The sequence below is a fragment of the Sus scrofa genome, chromosome 3 (genome assembly GCF_000003025.6).
Source record: "Sus scrofa isolate TJ Tabasco breed Duroc chromosome 3, Sscrofa11.1, whole genome shotgun sequence".
NCBI lineage: Eukaryota > Metazoa > Chordata > Mammalia > Artiodactyla > Suidae > Sus > Sus scrofa.
This window is the reverse complement of record NC_010445.4, coordinates 72,382,972-72,401,406: the sequence shown is the minus strand read 5'-3', so window position 1 is coordinate 72,401,406 and position 18,435 is coordinate 72,382,972. Positions and strand designations below refer to the sequence as shown.

General features: G+C 42.0%; 1 protein-coding gene across 19 annotated transcripts in view; it reads right to left on the bottom strand.

Moving 5' to 3' along the window:
- The window catches only part of ASPRV1 (aspartic peptidase, retroviral-like 1), a 212,607-nt gene that overhangs the window by 135,158 nt on the left and 59,014 nt on the right, over positions 1 to 18,435 (bottom strand). For all 19 annotated transcript variants that reach the window (XR_002342602.1, XR_002342605.1, XR_002342601.1 and 16 more), the window contains one exon: positions 16,783 to 16,917. The gene's annotated coding sequence lies outside the window, so the exon portion shown is untranslated. The remainder of the gene's footprint in view (positions 1 to 16,782; positions 16,918 to 18,435) is intronic.

Below are 18,435 nucleotides of genomic sequence, written 5' to 3'. Positions count from 1 at the left end.
CCCCCCAGTGGCCCTGATGTTCAGATCTTCTGGCTTGCCATCTGCCCATGCCCCCTAATTCCATGCTTTACCCTGAATCCTTGGCCCCAGGCCAAGTCTGGCCACTGATTCCCTAGACTGGGCCGGAACCCCAAGAGGAGAGGTCAAATACCAAATTTCTAAACAAATATAGGAGAATGAGTTTACATGCCAGCTTCAAGGAGAGGGATCAGGTGGCCTTGCTCGGCAGCAGCAATCTCAAAGGGGAAAAGGTATTTGAAAATCTAGAAGCAGTTCTGCAGGGCTGAGGGGACACCAAGGCAAAATCATGGGAAAGTGGTATGGGGTAAGCTGAAAAAGTAGCCAGTTCCACTTATAAAGATTCCAAGCAAAGTGCCATAATATGACAGAGGCCACCTGTACAGCAAAAGGTAGAAGGGAAGCTGCATTCTGTGAATGGGTTGGGGACATAGTAGGCGGTTGTCTAGGGGTATCTAGAGGAGTCACTCCACATTGAAGCAGCAATTCCAGGAGGCACAGCGTAACAGTTCAGAAACTTTCTGGAGCAGGAGGTCCCTGGTGGCCTAGCAGTTAAGGACTCAGCATTGTCACTGCTGCGGTTTGATTCCTTGCCCAAGAACTTCCGAATGCTATGGATATAGCCAAAAAAAGAGAGAGAGAGAGAGGAATTCCCAGTGTGGCACAACAGGATCGGCAGCATCTTGGGAGCACTGGTTCAATCCCTGGCCGGGCACAGTGAGTTAAGGATCTGGCGTTGCCACAGCTGTGGCTTAGGTCACAACTATAGCTTGCATCTGATCCCTGGTCCAGGAACTCCAGAAGCCCTGGGGCAGCAAAAAAAAAAAAAAAAAAAAAAAAAGGAAAAAATAATAATAATAAAGGGAAAAATTAAAAAAAAAAAAAAGAAACTTTCTGGAGCAGCAGAAAGCCAAGGACATGGTTATTCCTGAAAAAAAAAAAAGGTTCTACAAATGAAAAGACACTCAAATAAAGCCCTTCCTTTTTCAGTAAACCAAAGGCAAAGATCATGGTAGATCTCTAATGACTATGTTCTTTCAACTTTCTGGGGATGAAAGACAAGGTATTTGGTCTACATGTTTTCCTGGTCACCCAAAGAGATGATACCGCCTAGGTCTTACCCAATAGATGATTCACCATCAATTAGTCTATATCAGAGCCTGCTACGCCTCACACCTCACAAAGTCACATACCAGACAGCTCTGGAAAGAAAACAATCCAGTGTGAGCTGTCAAAGTCCTCTCAGTATCTGACCTCACCCTCTGGGGTAGGTTTCATTTCAAAACTGAAAGGGAGTGAAGGGCCGGGGAAATCCAAAGATCAACAGGGCCAGGAACAAGTGGTTCCCAGCAGAAAAGGGTCCCAAGGTGGAACTCAAAACAGAAACCAGACCACTGATAAGACAGTTTACGATGTCTGTCTCCAAGCCTTCAGATGCCATTTATATGTTTTCCAATATTTACAACAGGGCATGACCATGCTTATCCAACTTCTGCCAACTAAACAGCTAATTCTCCAAGTGTTCAATCAACGTCCTGGCTTTATTAAGTTTTAGAGCTTTGGGGTACCTCCAAAAACTGGGATACCAGGGGGGACTTCTGAATCTTATAGTCCTTCATATGGGCCATATTTTAATTGTAATGAATTCTATCACTTCTTCCTTCTTCATTTCCTCATGAATCCTTAGCAAAGTCTCACTAAAAAACTTCCAAATAGTTCATGACAGCTTTCTCACTAGACCAATATACAACGAAAGTGCATCTCATCAAAGGAGTCAGGTTATTTGCTTAACATTCATTTAAACTACATAAATGATCCTTAGGCAAGTCACATAAACTTTCTGGGCTCAGTTTCTTCATCTGTAAAGGAGGCTGGAAACAGACAGAGGGAAAGCAAAAAATCTTCCTTGAATTAAGTAAAAAGACTTAAGTTTTAAGTCTAAAAGGTTCCTCAAAGAGTAAGCAGAGTTATTATTGAAAAAAAAAATGCCTAAGCATATCATGATGAAACAGCATGAAGAAAAAAATTTACAAACTTTCAAAGAGAAAATATTACTACTTACAAAGGAAAAAGACTCCTATTGGCATTGGAGGTTTCACCTGTATCACTAGAAACTTAAGACAGAAGAAAGTAGCATACTCTGCAGAGACTAGCACTGCTATCAAGAATCCTAAACTCAGCCAAGACATCATTCATACACGAAGATACACATACAAATGCACACACACAAATAAATAATAAATAAGCAGACCTTGAAAGTACCATTCATGCCCCTTTTCTAAGAAAAATCAAAGTGTCCTAGCCAAATTAATATTTTAAAACTGGAACAAAGCTGAGAAAGAGCTATGGAAAACAGCCACTATAAAATACACAAGACCTATTTCCCCTCCACCCCCCAAAACACTTCTAATGAAACTGTACAGGTGACTTGTGATAGCACTTCCAAGTATAAACAAAAACTGTCCTATACATAACCCTCCCTGGCAGTCTGGGTTTGCGAGTTGTTCATCACCTAGTGGCGGAATGAAGTAAATGCAGTTTCATCAAGAGTTCAGATAAATTTCCAGCCATTTTGTGATTTCTGACTGTGTGTACAGGGCAGCAGCCTGCTGTCCTAGAAATTATAAGAGTAGGGAACTGAAAACCCTCCAGACTGATAGAGAATTGTATAGATTCCACTCATTATCCATTCATTCTCCAAGGATATGAGAAGGGCCCATACTTTGTGCTAATTAATCACAAGAAGTGAAGCATAGCTTTACTACAAGGCTGCACTTGCAAATAGTGAGAGACAGATACTGCTTTTGTGCAGACCAATTTTAACTGAAAGCAAGTTTAGATGCTATGAGGAAACTGCAAATATGCCATTTAAATAGGAAGAATGTCTTCAAACATTTACAAGTTTGGCATGTGGAAGATGGATTGTATTTATCCTGTATGGTTCTAGGGGACAGGCCTATAACTAATGATAAGCCATCTCAATTAGTTTTCAATTCAAAACAAAAAATAATTTTCAGTGAATGAGAGCTATTGTTGGATATAATGAGAGAAACCATAAAACGAAAAGACAACCTACAGAATGGGAAAAAATATTTGCAAACACTGCAATTGACAAGCGTTTAATTGCCAAAATACAGACACCTCATATAACTCAGCAATAAAAAAAAAAAGCCCAATCAAAAACTGGGCATAGGAGTTCCCCGTTGTGACTCTGCAGTAACAAACCCTTCTAGTACCCATGAGGTCGTGGGTTTGATCCCTGTCCTCACTCAATGGGTTAAGGACCCAGCATTGCTGTGAGCTGTGGTATAGGTCAAAGACACGGCTTGGATTCTGTGTAGCTGTGGCACAGGGTGGCAGCTGCAACTCCCATTCGACCCCCAGCCTGGGAATTTCCATATGCCGTGGATACAGCCCCCCCCAAAAAAAAAAAAAAAAAACTGGGCAGCACATTCAGAATGAGCTCTTGCTGTACTGCACAAGGAACTATAACCAATCTCTTGGGATAGACGATGATGGAAGACAGTGTAAGAAAAGGAGTGTGCGTGTGTGTGTGTGTGTGTGTGTGTATATGTATGTATAACTGGGTCACTTTGCTATACAGTAGAAACTGGCACAACATTATAAATCAACTATATTTTAATAATAAATAAACTGGGCAGAAGACCTAAAGAGACATTTCTCCAAAGATATAAATGGCCAAAAAACACATGAAAAGAGGCTCAATATTGCTAATTATAGAGAAAGGCACATCAAAACTACAATGAGGTACTACCTCACACTGGTCAGAATGGCCATCACTAAAAAAGTCTACAAATAACAAATGCCGAAGAGGGGAGGGAGAAAAGGGAACACTCCTACACTGCTGGTAGGAATGTAAACTGAGTAAACCACTATAGAAAACAGTATGGAGGAGTTCCCGTCCTGGAGCAATGGTTAACAAATCTGAATAGGAACCATGAGGTTGCGGGTTCGATCCCTGCCCTTGCTCAGTGGGTTAAGGATCCGGCGTTGCCGTGAGCTGTGGTGTAGGTCGCAGACACGGCTTGGATCCTGAATTGCTGTGGCTCTGGCGTAGGCTGGTGGCTATAGCTCCGATGGGACCCCTAGCCTGGGAACCTCCATATGCCAAGGGAAGCAGCCCTAGAAAAGGCAAAAAGACAAAAGACAAAAAACAAAAACAAAAACAAAAAAAAAAACAGTATGGAAGGTCCTTAAAAAACTATAAATAGGAGTTTTGGCGCTCAGCAGTAATGAACCCGACTGGTATCCATGAGAACTCGGATTCGATCCCTGGCCCTGCTCAGTGAGTTAAGGATCCACGTTACCAAGAGCTGTAGGTCAAAGATGCAGCTTAGATCTGGCATTGCTGTGGCTGTGGCATAGGCCAGCAGCTACAGCTCTGTTTTGACCCCTAGCCTGGGAACTTCCAAATGCTGCAGGTGTGGCCCTACAAAGACAAAAAAAAAACCAAACTATCGAGTTGGCATGTGATCCAGAAATTCCTCCCCTCCTTGGCATATATCCAGAGAAAACCGTATTTTGAAAAAATATGGGCACCCCCAATGTTCATAGAGACATTATTTACAATACACAAGACATGGAAACAACCTAAAAATGATGTGGTACAGGAGTTCCTGCTGTGGTGCAGCAGAAATGAACCCAACTAGTATCCATAAGGATGCAGGTTCAATCCCCGGCCTCACTCAGTGGGTCAGGACCTAGTGTTGCCGTGAGTCGTGCTATAGGTCATGGACATGGCTCAGATCCCATGTTGCTGTGGCTATGGCATAGACCGGGAGCTGCAGCTCCAATTCGACCCCTAGCCTGGGAACTTCCATATGCTGTGAGTGTGGCCCTAAAAAAGGCAAAAAAAAAGAAACAAAAGAAAAAAATGATGTGGTACAAATATACAATGAAATACTACTCAGCCTTAAAAGAATGAGATAATGCCATTGCAGCAACATGGACGGACCTAAAGATTACATTAAGTAAATCAGAAAAACAAATACCCTATTATATCATTTATATGCATAATCTAAAATAGGATACAAGAATTCTCTTGTGGCGCAAGGGGTTAAGGACCCGCACTGTCATTGCAGTATCTTGGGTTGCTGCTGTGGCATGGGACTGATCCCTGGCCTGGTGAACTTCCATATGTCACAGGTGCGGCCAAAAACAAACAAACAAAACAAAAACCACTAATAAATAACTAAAGAGTCTTTGCTTTGCATTTTTTCCCAAACTCCAACCTAGCAGCCAGTATAGCTCAAGAGGTCTGATACCACTTTCCAATAGAGAAAATGTGGATAAATTATTCAACTCATTCTCATTATCCTATAAATTTAAAACAATAATAGTATCATCTCATAAGATTATTATGAATATTAAATAATATGATAATTTTTAAAGCACTTAAAACAGTGCCTAACACAGAAAGTGTATACAAGGTAGCTGTGGGTAGTGGGGGTGGAGGGTGGAAAGTGAAACCTAAATGTGCTGCTTGTTTTAGTTATCTGTTTCCAACCCTCAACCAAAGCATTCCTGGCTGTTGCTGGCCAGAGCCTAGGTTCCCTTGGCAACCAGCCTCCAAAAAAAAAAAAAAACCAAACCCAGATATATCTTCTTCAGGAAGGCAGCTCATTTTCTGCCCTGAATTCTAGTATCTTTCCTTTGCAAGAAGCAGGCTCCCTAAAACCTCACTAATACTAATGTTCCAAATCAAGGAGCTGAGCAGGTACTACCCTCCTCACTTCATATGATCAATCACAGACCATCAGTGTTAGCACCATCTCAAGAGACCATCTAGAGTGAATCTTCTGTTTAATAAATGAGGACAACCCAGAGATTATCATACTAAGTGAAGTTAGTCAAATAGTGAAAGACAAACATCACATGATAACACTAATAGAGGAAAATCTAAAAAAAAAAGGATACAAATGAGCTTATTTGCAGAAGAGAAACAGACCTGCAGACTCTGAAAACAAACTTATGGTTACCAAAGAGGACAGGTAGGGAAGGGGAATGGACTAGGGGTTTGGTACTGGCACATGCGCACTGAAGTATATGGAATGACTGGCCAATGGAGATATGCTGTATATAGCACAGAGAACCCTACCCAATATTCTGTGATAATCTATACGGCAAAAGAATCTGAAAAAGAATGGATTTGTGTATATGTATAATTGAATCACTTTGTTGTACAGTAGAACTTATCACAACATTATAAAGGAACTATACTTCAATAAAACCTTTTTTTTTTTTTTGTCTTTTTAGGGCCACACCCACAACATACGGAGGATCCCAGGCTAGGGGTCAAATCGGAGCTGCAGTCCCTGGCCTCCACTACAGCCACAGAAATGAAGGATCCAAGCCGCGTCTTCAACCTATAGCACAGCTCATGGCAACGTCTCGGATCCTTAACCCACTGAGCAAGGCCAGGGATCGAACCTGTGTCCTCAGGGATGCTAGTCAGATTTGTTTCCGTTGAGCCACGACAGGAACTCCCTCAATAAAACTCTAAAAAATGAAAAAAAGGAGTTCTGCTGTGGCACAACAGGATCTATGGTGTCTCTGCAGTGCTAGATGCAAGTTCAATCACCAGCCCCACATAGCAGGTTAGGGATCCAGTGTTGCTGCAGCTCAGATCTGATCCCTGCCCTGGGAACTCCCTGCCATGAGGTCGACAAAAAAAGGTGGGGGGGGGGGAATGGGGCTAATAGGCTGAGAAAAGTGAAGTCCTGGATGTGGCAAACTGGTGACAGGGTCAAGACAAGATCACAGGCCTCCTTATTCTTAGCCCAGTAGTTAAAATCATCCCATTTTTCAGTAGGACTGGTCACACTAAGTCCCATGCTAATGACCCATACTGTGTACTTTACACAAGTAAAAGAGGAACAGAAGCAGTAGAGGTTAAAAGCCATGGACTCTGGAGCCAGACTTCTTTGAAATCCCAGCTTTACCACTTACTAACTTACCGTGAGACTTCAGCCCATCTCTGTTTCTATAAAATAGGGATAGGAGTTCCCATCGTGGATCAGTGGTTAATGAACCCAACCAGTATTCATGAGGATGAGGGTTCAATCCCTGGCCTCACTCAGTGGGTTAAGGATCTGGTGTTGCTGTGAGCTGTAGTGTAGGTCGCAGGCACAGCTCAGATCCCATGTTGCTGTGGCTGTGGTGTAGGCTGGCAGCTATAGCTCCGATTAGACCTCTAGCCTGGGAACCTCCATGTGCCATGGTTGCAGCCCTAAAAAAAAAAAAAAAAAGAAAAAAGGGAGTTCCCATCGTGGCGCAGTGGTTAACGAATCCGACTAGGAACCATGAGGTTGCGGGTTCGATCCCTGCCCTTGCTCAGTAGGTTAACGATCCGGCGTTGCCGTGAGCTGTGGTGTAGGTTGCAGACGCGGCTCGGATCCCGCGTTGCTGTGGCTCTGGCGTAGGCCGGTGGCTACAGCTCCGATTCGACCCCTAGCCTGGGAACCTCCATATGCCGCGGGAGCAGCCCAAGAAATAGCAACAACAACAACAACAACAAAAATTAAAAAAAAAAAAAAATGTGTGTGTGTGTGTGTGTGTGTGTGTGTGTGTGTGTGGATAAGAGTGACTACCTTATAGCTATTTCAACAATTAGATGAATTAATCCATGTAAAATTCATGGCACACAGAAAATGTTTAATGTGTATACAGCTATACAACTCTGCTTCTCATCATTACCAGCTGTATTAAGAAGACAATCAGGGAGTTCCCATTGTGGCTCAGCAGTTAACAAACCAACTAGCATCCATAGGACATGGGTTCGATCCCTGGTCTCACTTACTGGGTTAAGGATGTGGCATTGCCATGAACTGTGGTGTAGGTCGCAGATGTGGCTCAAATCCCATGTTGCTGTGGCTGTGGTGCAGGCCAGGGGCTACAGCTCCAATTGGACCCCTAGCCTGGGAACCTCCATATGCTGTGGGTGCAGCCCTAAAAAGACCAAAAAAAAAAAGAGAGAGAGAGAGAGATAATCATAACAACAGAAGAGAATCAGAAGACTTTTACTTCTGGTCCAAGGAACACTGGGAAGAACAAACATATTTACTTATTTATTTCGCCAGAGCCAGGAACACCCAATCCCTCAGCAGGGAAAGACCCCAACAAACCCATCGCTCATTCATTTATTTGGATTTAGGGAAGAGTCAACTCCCGAGAATAACCAAGCACATGCTATGGTGATAAGATATTTAAGATCACAAATAAAGGTTAGGAAGGTCCAAACCCAAAATGCAATTCTTGTACAGTCTCTTGCCCTTAAGGCACGAAAATGGTATAGCGTAATGGTTAAGAACAAGAGCTCTGAAGATGGACAGTTTGAAGTGAAAATTCCTGTTCCATCATTTACTTGCCACATCACTTAGGCAAAATGCCTTACCTCTCTCTAAGCCTTTATTTCTCCATCTCTTAAATGAGGATAATAACTATTTTGATTATGATTAACAACTGACATTTGGTGAGCACTTTCCATGTGCCACACACCATACTAAGCACTTTACATAGTTTACATTGTCTAATAGTCGCAACCACCTTATGAGACAGATACTCTCATTACACTCATTTTACGAATGAGGAAAATGAGGCACAGTCTTCTTATTCAAGGCCACCAAAGCCATGTGCTAGTAAATGGCACAGCCAAGCTGTCAGTGCAAGAGATCTGACCTCAGAGTCTATGCTACCTCCTCCTACACTGCTCTACTTCTCATAGCACAACCTCCTATGGTTGTCTGTTACATTGTTAAAATAAGACAAACTGTACAAGGTTCTTAGCACAGAGCCTGGTTCATCAATGTTCACCATTATTATCATTTCTATTGTTGTCATTATCATCATCATCATCATCAATCCCTTTGAGACTCTCTCAAATACTACTAACCTCCTGAGTTCTAATTTCACCTAAAGGGAAATGGTTGCTTTCCCATCTAGATACCAGCCAGCTTACTGGGCAGCCTGGGGTGAGGTTCTAGTATTTCATTTCCCCCAAGTAATACAGCAGTAAGTTTCTGGGTAGAGAAATAAGGAAATATTTTCTGTATCTGCTACTCCATAAAAAAATTATGTATTTGGGGGTTTCCATTGTGGCTCAGTGGTAATTAACCTGACTAGTATCCATGAGGATGAGGGTTCAATCCATGGCCTTGCTCAGTGGGTTAAGGATCCAGCATTACTGTGAGCAGTGGTGCAGGTCACAGACGAAGCTTGGATCCTGCATTGCTGTGGCTCTGGCGTAGGCTGACAGCAACAGCTCTGATTAGCCCCCTAGCCTGGGAACCTCCATATGCCGCAGGAGTGGCCCTAGAAAAGGCAAAAAGACATAGATAAATAAATAAATAAATAAATAAATAAATAAATAAATAAAATCTTAGAGAGTTCCCTGATGGTCTAGTGCTTAGGGCTTGGCACTTTCACTTCTGTGGCCAGGTTCAATTCCTGGTCTGAGAACGAAGATCCCACATCAAGCCACACGCCATGGCCAAAAAATAATAATAATAAAATAAAAATAAAATCTTTACTACTTTCATTAGAAAAGAAATACACACTTATTACATTTTTCAAAATAAAGCAGAAATATATATTTGTTAAGAAAAAAAAAGGAATTATTCTCACCTTCCCCTTTCCACTCTATTCTCTAAACCAGTATATTATTTAGTCACTTAATCCTCACAAGAAGTAATATTGGTGTCATTTATTATCATCTCCATCTGATAGGCACAGAAACTGCGGTTCAGAAAGGTTCAAGACTAAACAGCTCATAAGTGGATGACCAGGGTCCCTGGAAAAGAACTTTCAAATATGGAGGAAGATAAAGATAGTAAACTCGGAGTTCCCGTCGTGGCACAGTGGTTAACGAATCCGACTAGGAACCATGAGGTTGCAGGTTCAATCCCTGCCCTTGCTCAGTGGGTTAACGATCCGGCGTTGCCGTGAGCTGTGGTGTAGGTTGCAGACGTGGCTCGGATCCCGCGTTGCTGTGGCTCTGGCGTAGGCCGGTGGCTACAGCTCCGATTCAACCCCTAGCCTGGGAATCTCCATATGCCACGGGAGCGGCCCAAGAAATAGCAACAATAACAACAACAACAACAACAAAAAAGACAAAAGACAAAAAAAAAATTAAAAAAATAAAAATAAATAAAAATAAAGTGTAACATATATTTAAAAAAAAAAAAAAAAAAAAAAAAAAAAAAAAAAGATAGTAAACTCTTCCACTAATCCTGAGAGGAAGTGGCTATGACAGAAGGTTCCTAGAAGGCACCTAAAAAGAACCAAGGCTGGAGTTCCCGTCGTGGCGAAGTGGGTAACGAATCCAACTAGGAACCATGAGGTTGCGGGTTCGATCCCTGCCCTTGCTCAGTAGGTTAACGATCTGGCGTTGCTGTGAGCTGTGGTGTAGGTTGCAGACACGGCTCGGATCCTGTGTTGCTGTGGCTCTGGCACAGGCTGGCAGCTACAGCTCAGATTAGACCCCTAGCCTGGGAACCTCCATATGCCGCAGAAGCGGCCCAAGAAATGGCAAAAAGACAAAAAAAAAAAAAAAAAAGAACCAAGGCTGATAATGGGCTTTTTAAGAAACTCTTGCTCTAAGAAGGCAAGACCAAACAGATATTATAACCCAAAAAGCCAGTAAGCAGGGAACTACCATGGATTCTGCTCTCCCAGAAACAATGCAAATTACTGATAAGCCTAACAAAGCAGGACTTCATCTCTGAAGATATCCATACCCTGGCACACTAGTTCTTACATCTCCAATTCCAAAATGATGTTTCATTTTATACTGCTAGACAGCACAGCACCATTAAGTTCAAAATAAGAGTTTAAAAAAAAAAAAGTTTTTTAGAGTAAGTAACCTGAGGGCAGGAACAATGTGTTGTTCATATAGATCTTTCCCTCATTATCTGGCACACAACCATCTATTTAGTCAATACCTTTTTGTTTAAAAATGAATAAATTTATTTTATTATTCTAGGAGTTGGGGATATAGCAATGAGCAAAACAAAGTAGGTGAAAAATTTACATTCTAGTCATGGGTGACAAATAATAACCTATAGCACAGAGTCCCTAGAATATTGCCTGGCACATGGTAGGTAAATAAAGAATAAATGAATGAATAGTACGTCAAAAATAGCAACAAATTCTGTGGAGAAAAATAAAGCATGGAAGGGAAACAGGAGGAGATGGTTTTTACTTTAAATAGGACGGTCAAGGAATGCTTCACAGATTAGATGACAGTTGAGTAGAAACCTGAAGGAGGTTAAGGGAAGGTCCATATCCACATCCAGAAGGAGTGTTCCAGAAAAAAACAACCACAAAGGTCCCAAAGCTTGGCATGTTGGAGCAACTACAAGGGTGCCAGTGTGACCAGAGCACAAGTGTGAAGTAGTAGAAGATGAGGAGCTGAGAGCACTTGATGGTGATGTTCCCAGGCAGGCTTGTAGACCACTGAAAGGATTTCAGTTTTTAATCTGGGTAGGACCCAGTGGATAGTTTTCAGCAGAGGAGGGGCATGATCTGATATACACTTAGCAAGATTCTTCTGGTCTCTGCTGAGATTAGATTGGTGGAAAGGAGGAAGACCACTTAGAAGGTTATTCCAATAGTAGCAGGGAAGGTGGTGAGAAGTGTTCAAACTCTACATGTATTTTAAGATAGAGCTCATAGGACCTGCTAGTGGACTGGATGATGAGTGTAAAATAAAGACAGAGTCCAGGGCGAGTCCTCAATATAACTGAAACTGAGATGGGAAGGAACTGCCAGAGATGCAGGTTTGAGAAAAGTTCCAGAGTTAACGTTTGAATATATTAAGTTCAAGAAGCTACTAGATACCTAAGTGGCAATATCCTGCAGGCAATTGGACATAAGAGTCCTGAGTTCAGGAGTTCCCTTGTGGCAGCACAGCAGGTTAAATATTCAGCATTGCCACTAACAATGGCTTGGGTAGCTGCTGTGGCACTGGTTCAAGCCCTGGATAGGGAACTCCCATGTGCTACAGGCACAGCTAAAAAAAAAAAGTCTTGAGCTCAAAAAAAGATATTCGAGCTAGTAATATACACATGAGAATTCTCAGAGTATAAACGGTACTTAAAACTTTTTTTTAAGGCCACATCTGCAGCATATGGAAGTTCAAATTGGAGCTGCATCTGAGGCCTATGCCACAGACATGGCAACACCAGATCTGACCTACACTGCAGCTTACGGGAATGCCAGATCCATAACCCACTGAATGAGGCCAGGGATTGAACCCACATCCTCACAGAGACGATGTAGGGCCTTAAACCCACTGAACCACAATGGGAACTCCCATGTATTTAAATTCTTAAAAAAGCACCTACGGGAGTTTAAGTTATGGCTCAATGAGTTAAGAACCCAACTAGTATTCATGAGGATGCTGGTTCAATCCCTGACCTCGCTCAGTGGGTTAAAGGATCGGGCACTGTAGGTCAAGGATGTGGCTCAAATCTGGCATTGCTGTGGCAGCGGCATGGGCTAGCAGCTGCAGCTACAATTCACCCCCCTGGCCTGGGAACTTCTATACACTGTGGGTGTGGCCTTAAAAAGAAAAAAAGAGAGAGGGAGAGAGCACCTAGGAAATGAGTATAGACAAAGAAGGGATTCAAGGACTGATCTGAGTATTCCACTACTGGAGGCTGAGGAGATAAGAAGGAATTAGCCAAAAGTGCAGGGGGTAGGGGGTGGCCCTCAGGGGAATTTGAGAAGGAGCTAGTGTGGTCAATGGAGAACCAAGGGAGGGGCATCTTGGAAGCCAAGTAAAGGTAGTAAGAAGGGGGTGTCAAATACTACTGAGAGATCGAGACAATGACTGAATACACATTATCATATATAAAATAGATAATCCACAAGGACTTAATGTACAGCACAGGGAACTCTATTCAATATTCTGTAGTAACTTATACAGGAAAAAAATCTGAAAAAGAATAGATATATGTATAACTGAATCACTTTGCTGTATACCTGAAAAACAACACTGTAAAATATGTTGGGGTAAATCAACTATACCCCAATATAAAAAAAAAAAAAAGAAAGAAAGAAAATTGCTTTCTAAAAGGCAAAAAAAGGAGTTCCCACCATAGCCCAGCAGTTAACAAACCAGACTAACATCTAGGAGGGTGCAGGTTTGATCCCTGGCCTTGATCAGTGGGTTAAGGATCTGACGTTGCTGTGAGCTGTAGTGTAGGTTGAAGACACCACTCGGATCCAGCATTGCTGGGGCTGTGGAGTAGGTTGATGGCTATAGCTCCAATTCGACCCCTAGCCTGGGAACCTCCACAGGCCACGGATGCAGCCCTAAAAAAAAAGAACCACTGAATTTATGTACTATTTTCTTAGGATCTTCTTCCCTAATCTACACATAACACATTTTTTTCTTTTATTTAATTTTTTTTTTTTTTTTTTTTGTCTTTTTGTCTTTTCTAAGGCTGCGCCCGCGGCATATTGAGGCTCCCAGGCTAGGGGTCCAATCAGTGCTGTAGGAGCCAGCCTACACCAGAGCCACAGCAACATGGGATCCAAGCCATGTCTGTGACCTACACCACAGCTCACAGCAACGCCAGATCCTTAACCCACTGAGCAAGGCCAGAGATTGAACCCACAACCTCATGGTTCCTAGTCAGATTCCTTAACCAGTGAGCCACGACAGGAACTCCACATTTTTTTCTTTTAATCCAGGTAAAATCCCAGTATTGTCCAATGAATACACATAAGGTTTTTGTTTAATGCAACTATATTCACATTTCAAAAAACAAAAATCAATGCTCTTAATGTGGACACAACAGACTTTACACAGTGAAGAATGATGAACAAATACTTTATCTGGCTTAAGCAATTGTCTCTGGGAAATAAATAAGCCACCAAAGCTTGCTTGTGCTCAGTAGGTGGGATCAGTGAAATGAGCTATTGAAATGTATTTCCTTTGTTCTGTCATAAAACAGCAATTTTCTTGAACTCCTTTCACTCCTCCCTAACTCCAACATCCTAACCAGCTAATTGAAGACCCTAAATTTCCACACACACCCCTTTATAAACAAAGCAGAACACAATCAAACCCAAAAGCTGGATAAGAAAGGGATATACTGTGCATTGTAGCCTCTTTTACTGTACGAAGGGTTAATGATTACTTGCTAATTCAAAGTTGCGCTTTGTTTACATTCCATCCTTAAAATCCCTGGAAGTGTGATTTCTAGTGTCTTCATCTTAAAAGAGAATTACTGCTACAAAATAAAGACTTTAACTTTCTGCGCTCTAGCAAACACAATCAAGTCTCAGTGATCTACATTTTCGAAGCAGTAAAACAATCACCAAAACTGGATCACGCAAACATTCTTCATTTCTTCCTGAAATGACTACAACTTCGGAGTGGACTGAGCTCTCTGCGTGGAATACCCTCCACCTTGCAGTTTCCCACCTGGGACACAGCTTGAATGACAACTTCTCTAGGCAGCCTTCCCAGATCCCCTCCAAGACTCAATCAAGGACTCTCCTCTGAACCTGTAACACCATAGCCTGGTAAGCACCACAGCTTACACATATCCCATTAGACTGAATCTGTTTACTCATCTGTCTACCTCTCTCCAGACTATAAACATCTTGAGGACAAGGATAAGATCTTACTCATTTTTATAGCCTTAATGTCTGGCTATAAAACCCTAATCCTAACCCTAACCCTAACTCCAGCAATAAGTATTTGCTGGAGTTCCCTTGTGGCACAACAGGTTAAGAATCTGGCATTGTCACTGTAGCTGCTCGGGTCACTGCTTTGGCCTGGGTTTGCTCTCTGGCCTAGGAACATGCTATGGGCTTGGCCAAAAACTAAAAATAGAAATAAATATTTGCTGAATGAATGACTAAAATGAAACTTGACACAGAATACCTTATGTGATTTTTGTAGCACATTTTCCTTGATAAACCAGTTAAACTGAAGCTAATATCAAAATTACAGGTATCAAATCACATTCCTAAGCAGAAACAAATTCCCCCTACATGATACTGGAAATAGAGGGTAAAAAAGATATGCATTGTTCAAGATCAGCTCAGGAGCATGCTCTTCCTTGGCTCATCTCACACCACAGGAGAGGCTAATGGACCTCTGGATTGCTCTCTTCAGCTCCCTTCCACTGATGTGTAACCTCCTTCTGCTCTATTCTTTTCCCTTTTCTTGCTTTCTTCTCATTCCTCACTTTCTACACTTTGCAATTGCATTTTGTTCTCATTTTCCCTTTAACTCTTCTCTGCACTCCTTCTCCAGGCCTTATTTCAGTTGGAGTAACTCTGGGCCATGGGCAATACTTTGCCCAAATGGGAGAACTTAGGCCAAGGGTGTTGCTGTATCTCCTGGTGAGTTCTGTAAAGCAAGCCAACATATTCCTACTTTTTCGAAGGAAATCAAGTAGTGAGTGCCTAAGAGCAGTGCAGGATTATCATCATATGAGGTCAAATTGTTACTATCCACTAGGTGGGTAACACATGTTTCTAAACTGACCTCTGTAGTATCCTGGAAAATAATAGGAAAAAAGCCTTCTCAATTTACAATAATCTTAAATAAAAGAGAAATGGGAAGCTAAATCCGAAAGGAAAAGAGAAAAAGAAACGGTGGTTTGGTGGAAAATGCTTTATGTTGATAGGGCAATTCTTTTTCTTTTTATGGTTGCACCCACAACATGTGGAAGTTCCCAAGCCACAGCTGCAGGCCTATACCACAGCAACAGCAGATCTGAGCCCCATTTGTGACCCATGCCGCAGCTTGCAGCAACGCTGGCTCCTTAACCCACTGAGCAAGGCCAGGGATTGAATCTGCATCCTCACAGAGACTATGTGGGGTTCTTAACTCACTGAGCCACAGTGGAAACTCCCAATAGGGCAGATTTTAAAAGCTGTAGGATACTTGCTGCTCTAGATAGGCTAGGATTAAAAAAAAGGTGGTCTTTGCCCCCAGGGAACTCAGTCTCATTACCACCACTTCCCAAACCCATATATGCATTAGAAAACAAGAGGGAGGAGATTCTCCTGAATCAAGAGTCAGGAACCTAGGAGTTCCCATCATGGCACAGCAGAAATGAATCTGACTAGGAACCATGAGGTTTTGGGTTTGATCCCTGGCCTCGCTCAGTGAGTTAAGGATCTGGCATTGCTGTGAGCTGTGGTGTAGGTCGAAGACAAGGCTTGGATCTGGCGTTGCTGTGGCTGTGGCATAGGTCGGCAGCTGTAGCTCCGACTGGACCCCTAGACTGGGAACCTCCATGTGCTGTGATTGCGGCCCTAAAAAGCCAAAAAAAAAAAAAAAAAAAAAGAGTCAGGAACCTAACACAAGTGAAATGGAAGTTCTGGGACAGAAATAAAGACTGGATGGAAAAAAAATTTTTTGAGTTTAAGATAAAGTTATATGCCATGTATTAAAGTCAGTGCTTTAAACATAAGAAGCCAAGGAAAGGAACAATCTACAACTAGGAGTCAAGAGGCCCAGCTCCAGCCCTAATAAGCTGTGTTAGCTTGAGCAAGTCACTTCATCACTCTTACCCAAAGATGATTCTTTCATAAAATGGGCATAATATCATCTTCCTGGCAAAGGCCTGTGATGATTAAATTAAAATGTGAAATCACCTTGAAAGATTTTATAAAACCTGCTAATGTGAGGTAAGAGGAAGCAAAAATCCTGTGGTTCAATTTCCAAAGTCTAAGCCTGACTCACCTTCCCAACCTTACTAAAACCCTTTAACCAACCTGAGAGGAGAGTCATGAGTGAGGCTCCAGGGATAGGGTGGTGACTATTTAGTCAGTTGTTCTGTATCTCAGTAGTCTCATCTATAAAATGGGTGGTGTAGAAATTCATCCACATGTCCACAAGATAGTGCAGGTCTGAGGAAGGGAGTAGACAATTTACAATAAGTAAAACATTCACACAATCCTCCCTCCCAGGGATAAATAACCAAAATCATCAAATATCATCACTTTCTGGACAGAATTAGAAGAGGCCTTAGAGATCATTTAACCTCTGGTTCTACACATGGGAAAACTGAAGCCCAGATAAATGAACTAGATTGCAGAAGTCTCAAAGCTAGTCAGTGACACAGCTTTAGCTAGGGGACAAAACCACCAATTCCCAAGTCCAGCGCCCTGTCTGCCAGATATCAGGGTCACCCAAGGCACCTGCCGTCTTTACAACACATTATCAACACCAAGACATATTACAATTTAATCAACAGCTAAACGTGGGCTACCCAAGGGAGAGGCTATAAGACTCTGATGGGGTGGTGCTGAGACCTGGGAAAGGGAAGGCCTGAGGTGGTGAAGAGAGTCCCAGGGACTCGGAAAAGAAGAAATAAAAGAAATATTTCTGGCAGAAAAGCTCAAAATACACAGTCTTGGGAAGAAAGACCCAGTGGATAAAATTTCCTTTAGGGAAAAGAAATAGGTTGCAGATTTAGAGACCAGAATGGTTTGAATCAGGATAATTCTTGATTATATGTAATTCAGTCCCTTTGTTGTCCCCTGAGTTAACGTTTACTAATATCAATGTCTCCCTACAAGATAAAGCTCTCTGTAGAGACAACATCTACCTCAGTGGTTAAGTATATAGGCTCTGGACTCAAATGGCCTAGATTCAAATCTTAATTTTACCAGTTAAGAGCTGTGTGACCTTAGACAAAATCCTTCACCTCTCTCTATCCCTGTAAAATGGAAACATCATCCCCATCTCAGGATGTCTGGGAAGGTTTAAATGGGTACACTAATTATATTGCTCACAACCTAATAATGGGTTTTTCATGTGTTCAGTTTGATATGTACCCCTTTTTTTTTAATGTAAAGAGGAAAACAGAAATTACCAGAATGCATTGCATATAGTAAGTAGTGTTTTGAAAAAAATTTTGTTTCCAGGAGTTCCCATTGTGGCTCAGTGGTAACAAACCCGACTAGTATCCATGAGGATTCGGGTCTGATCCCTGGCCTTCCTCAATGGGTTAAGGATCCAGCACTGCCGTGAGCTTCGGCTCAATGCTGTGGCTATGGAGTGGGCCCAGTGGCTAAAGCTCCAATTTAACTCCCAGCCCAGGAACTCCCATGTGCTGCAGGTGCAGCCTTAAAAAGACAAAAAAAAAAAAAAAAAGTTTCCTTTACATGTGTGTATATATGATTGAGTTGTTATGTAAAATATATTTCTTATGGTGGTTTCCTTTTAAAATGTCAGAACAACAATAACAAAAAAAAGCGAGAGGCACTGAATTAACACCCAAAATAAAGTAGTGCCTGGGACAGAGTAAGCACTTAGTACTATTACTGTCACTGTGGCTGTTAAATACGTACCTATTAGTTTGTAAAATTATACAAGGTAATGTGAAAACACTTTGTAAAGTCTAATATACCATATTAAATGTA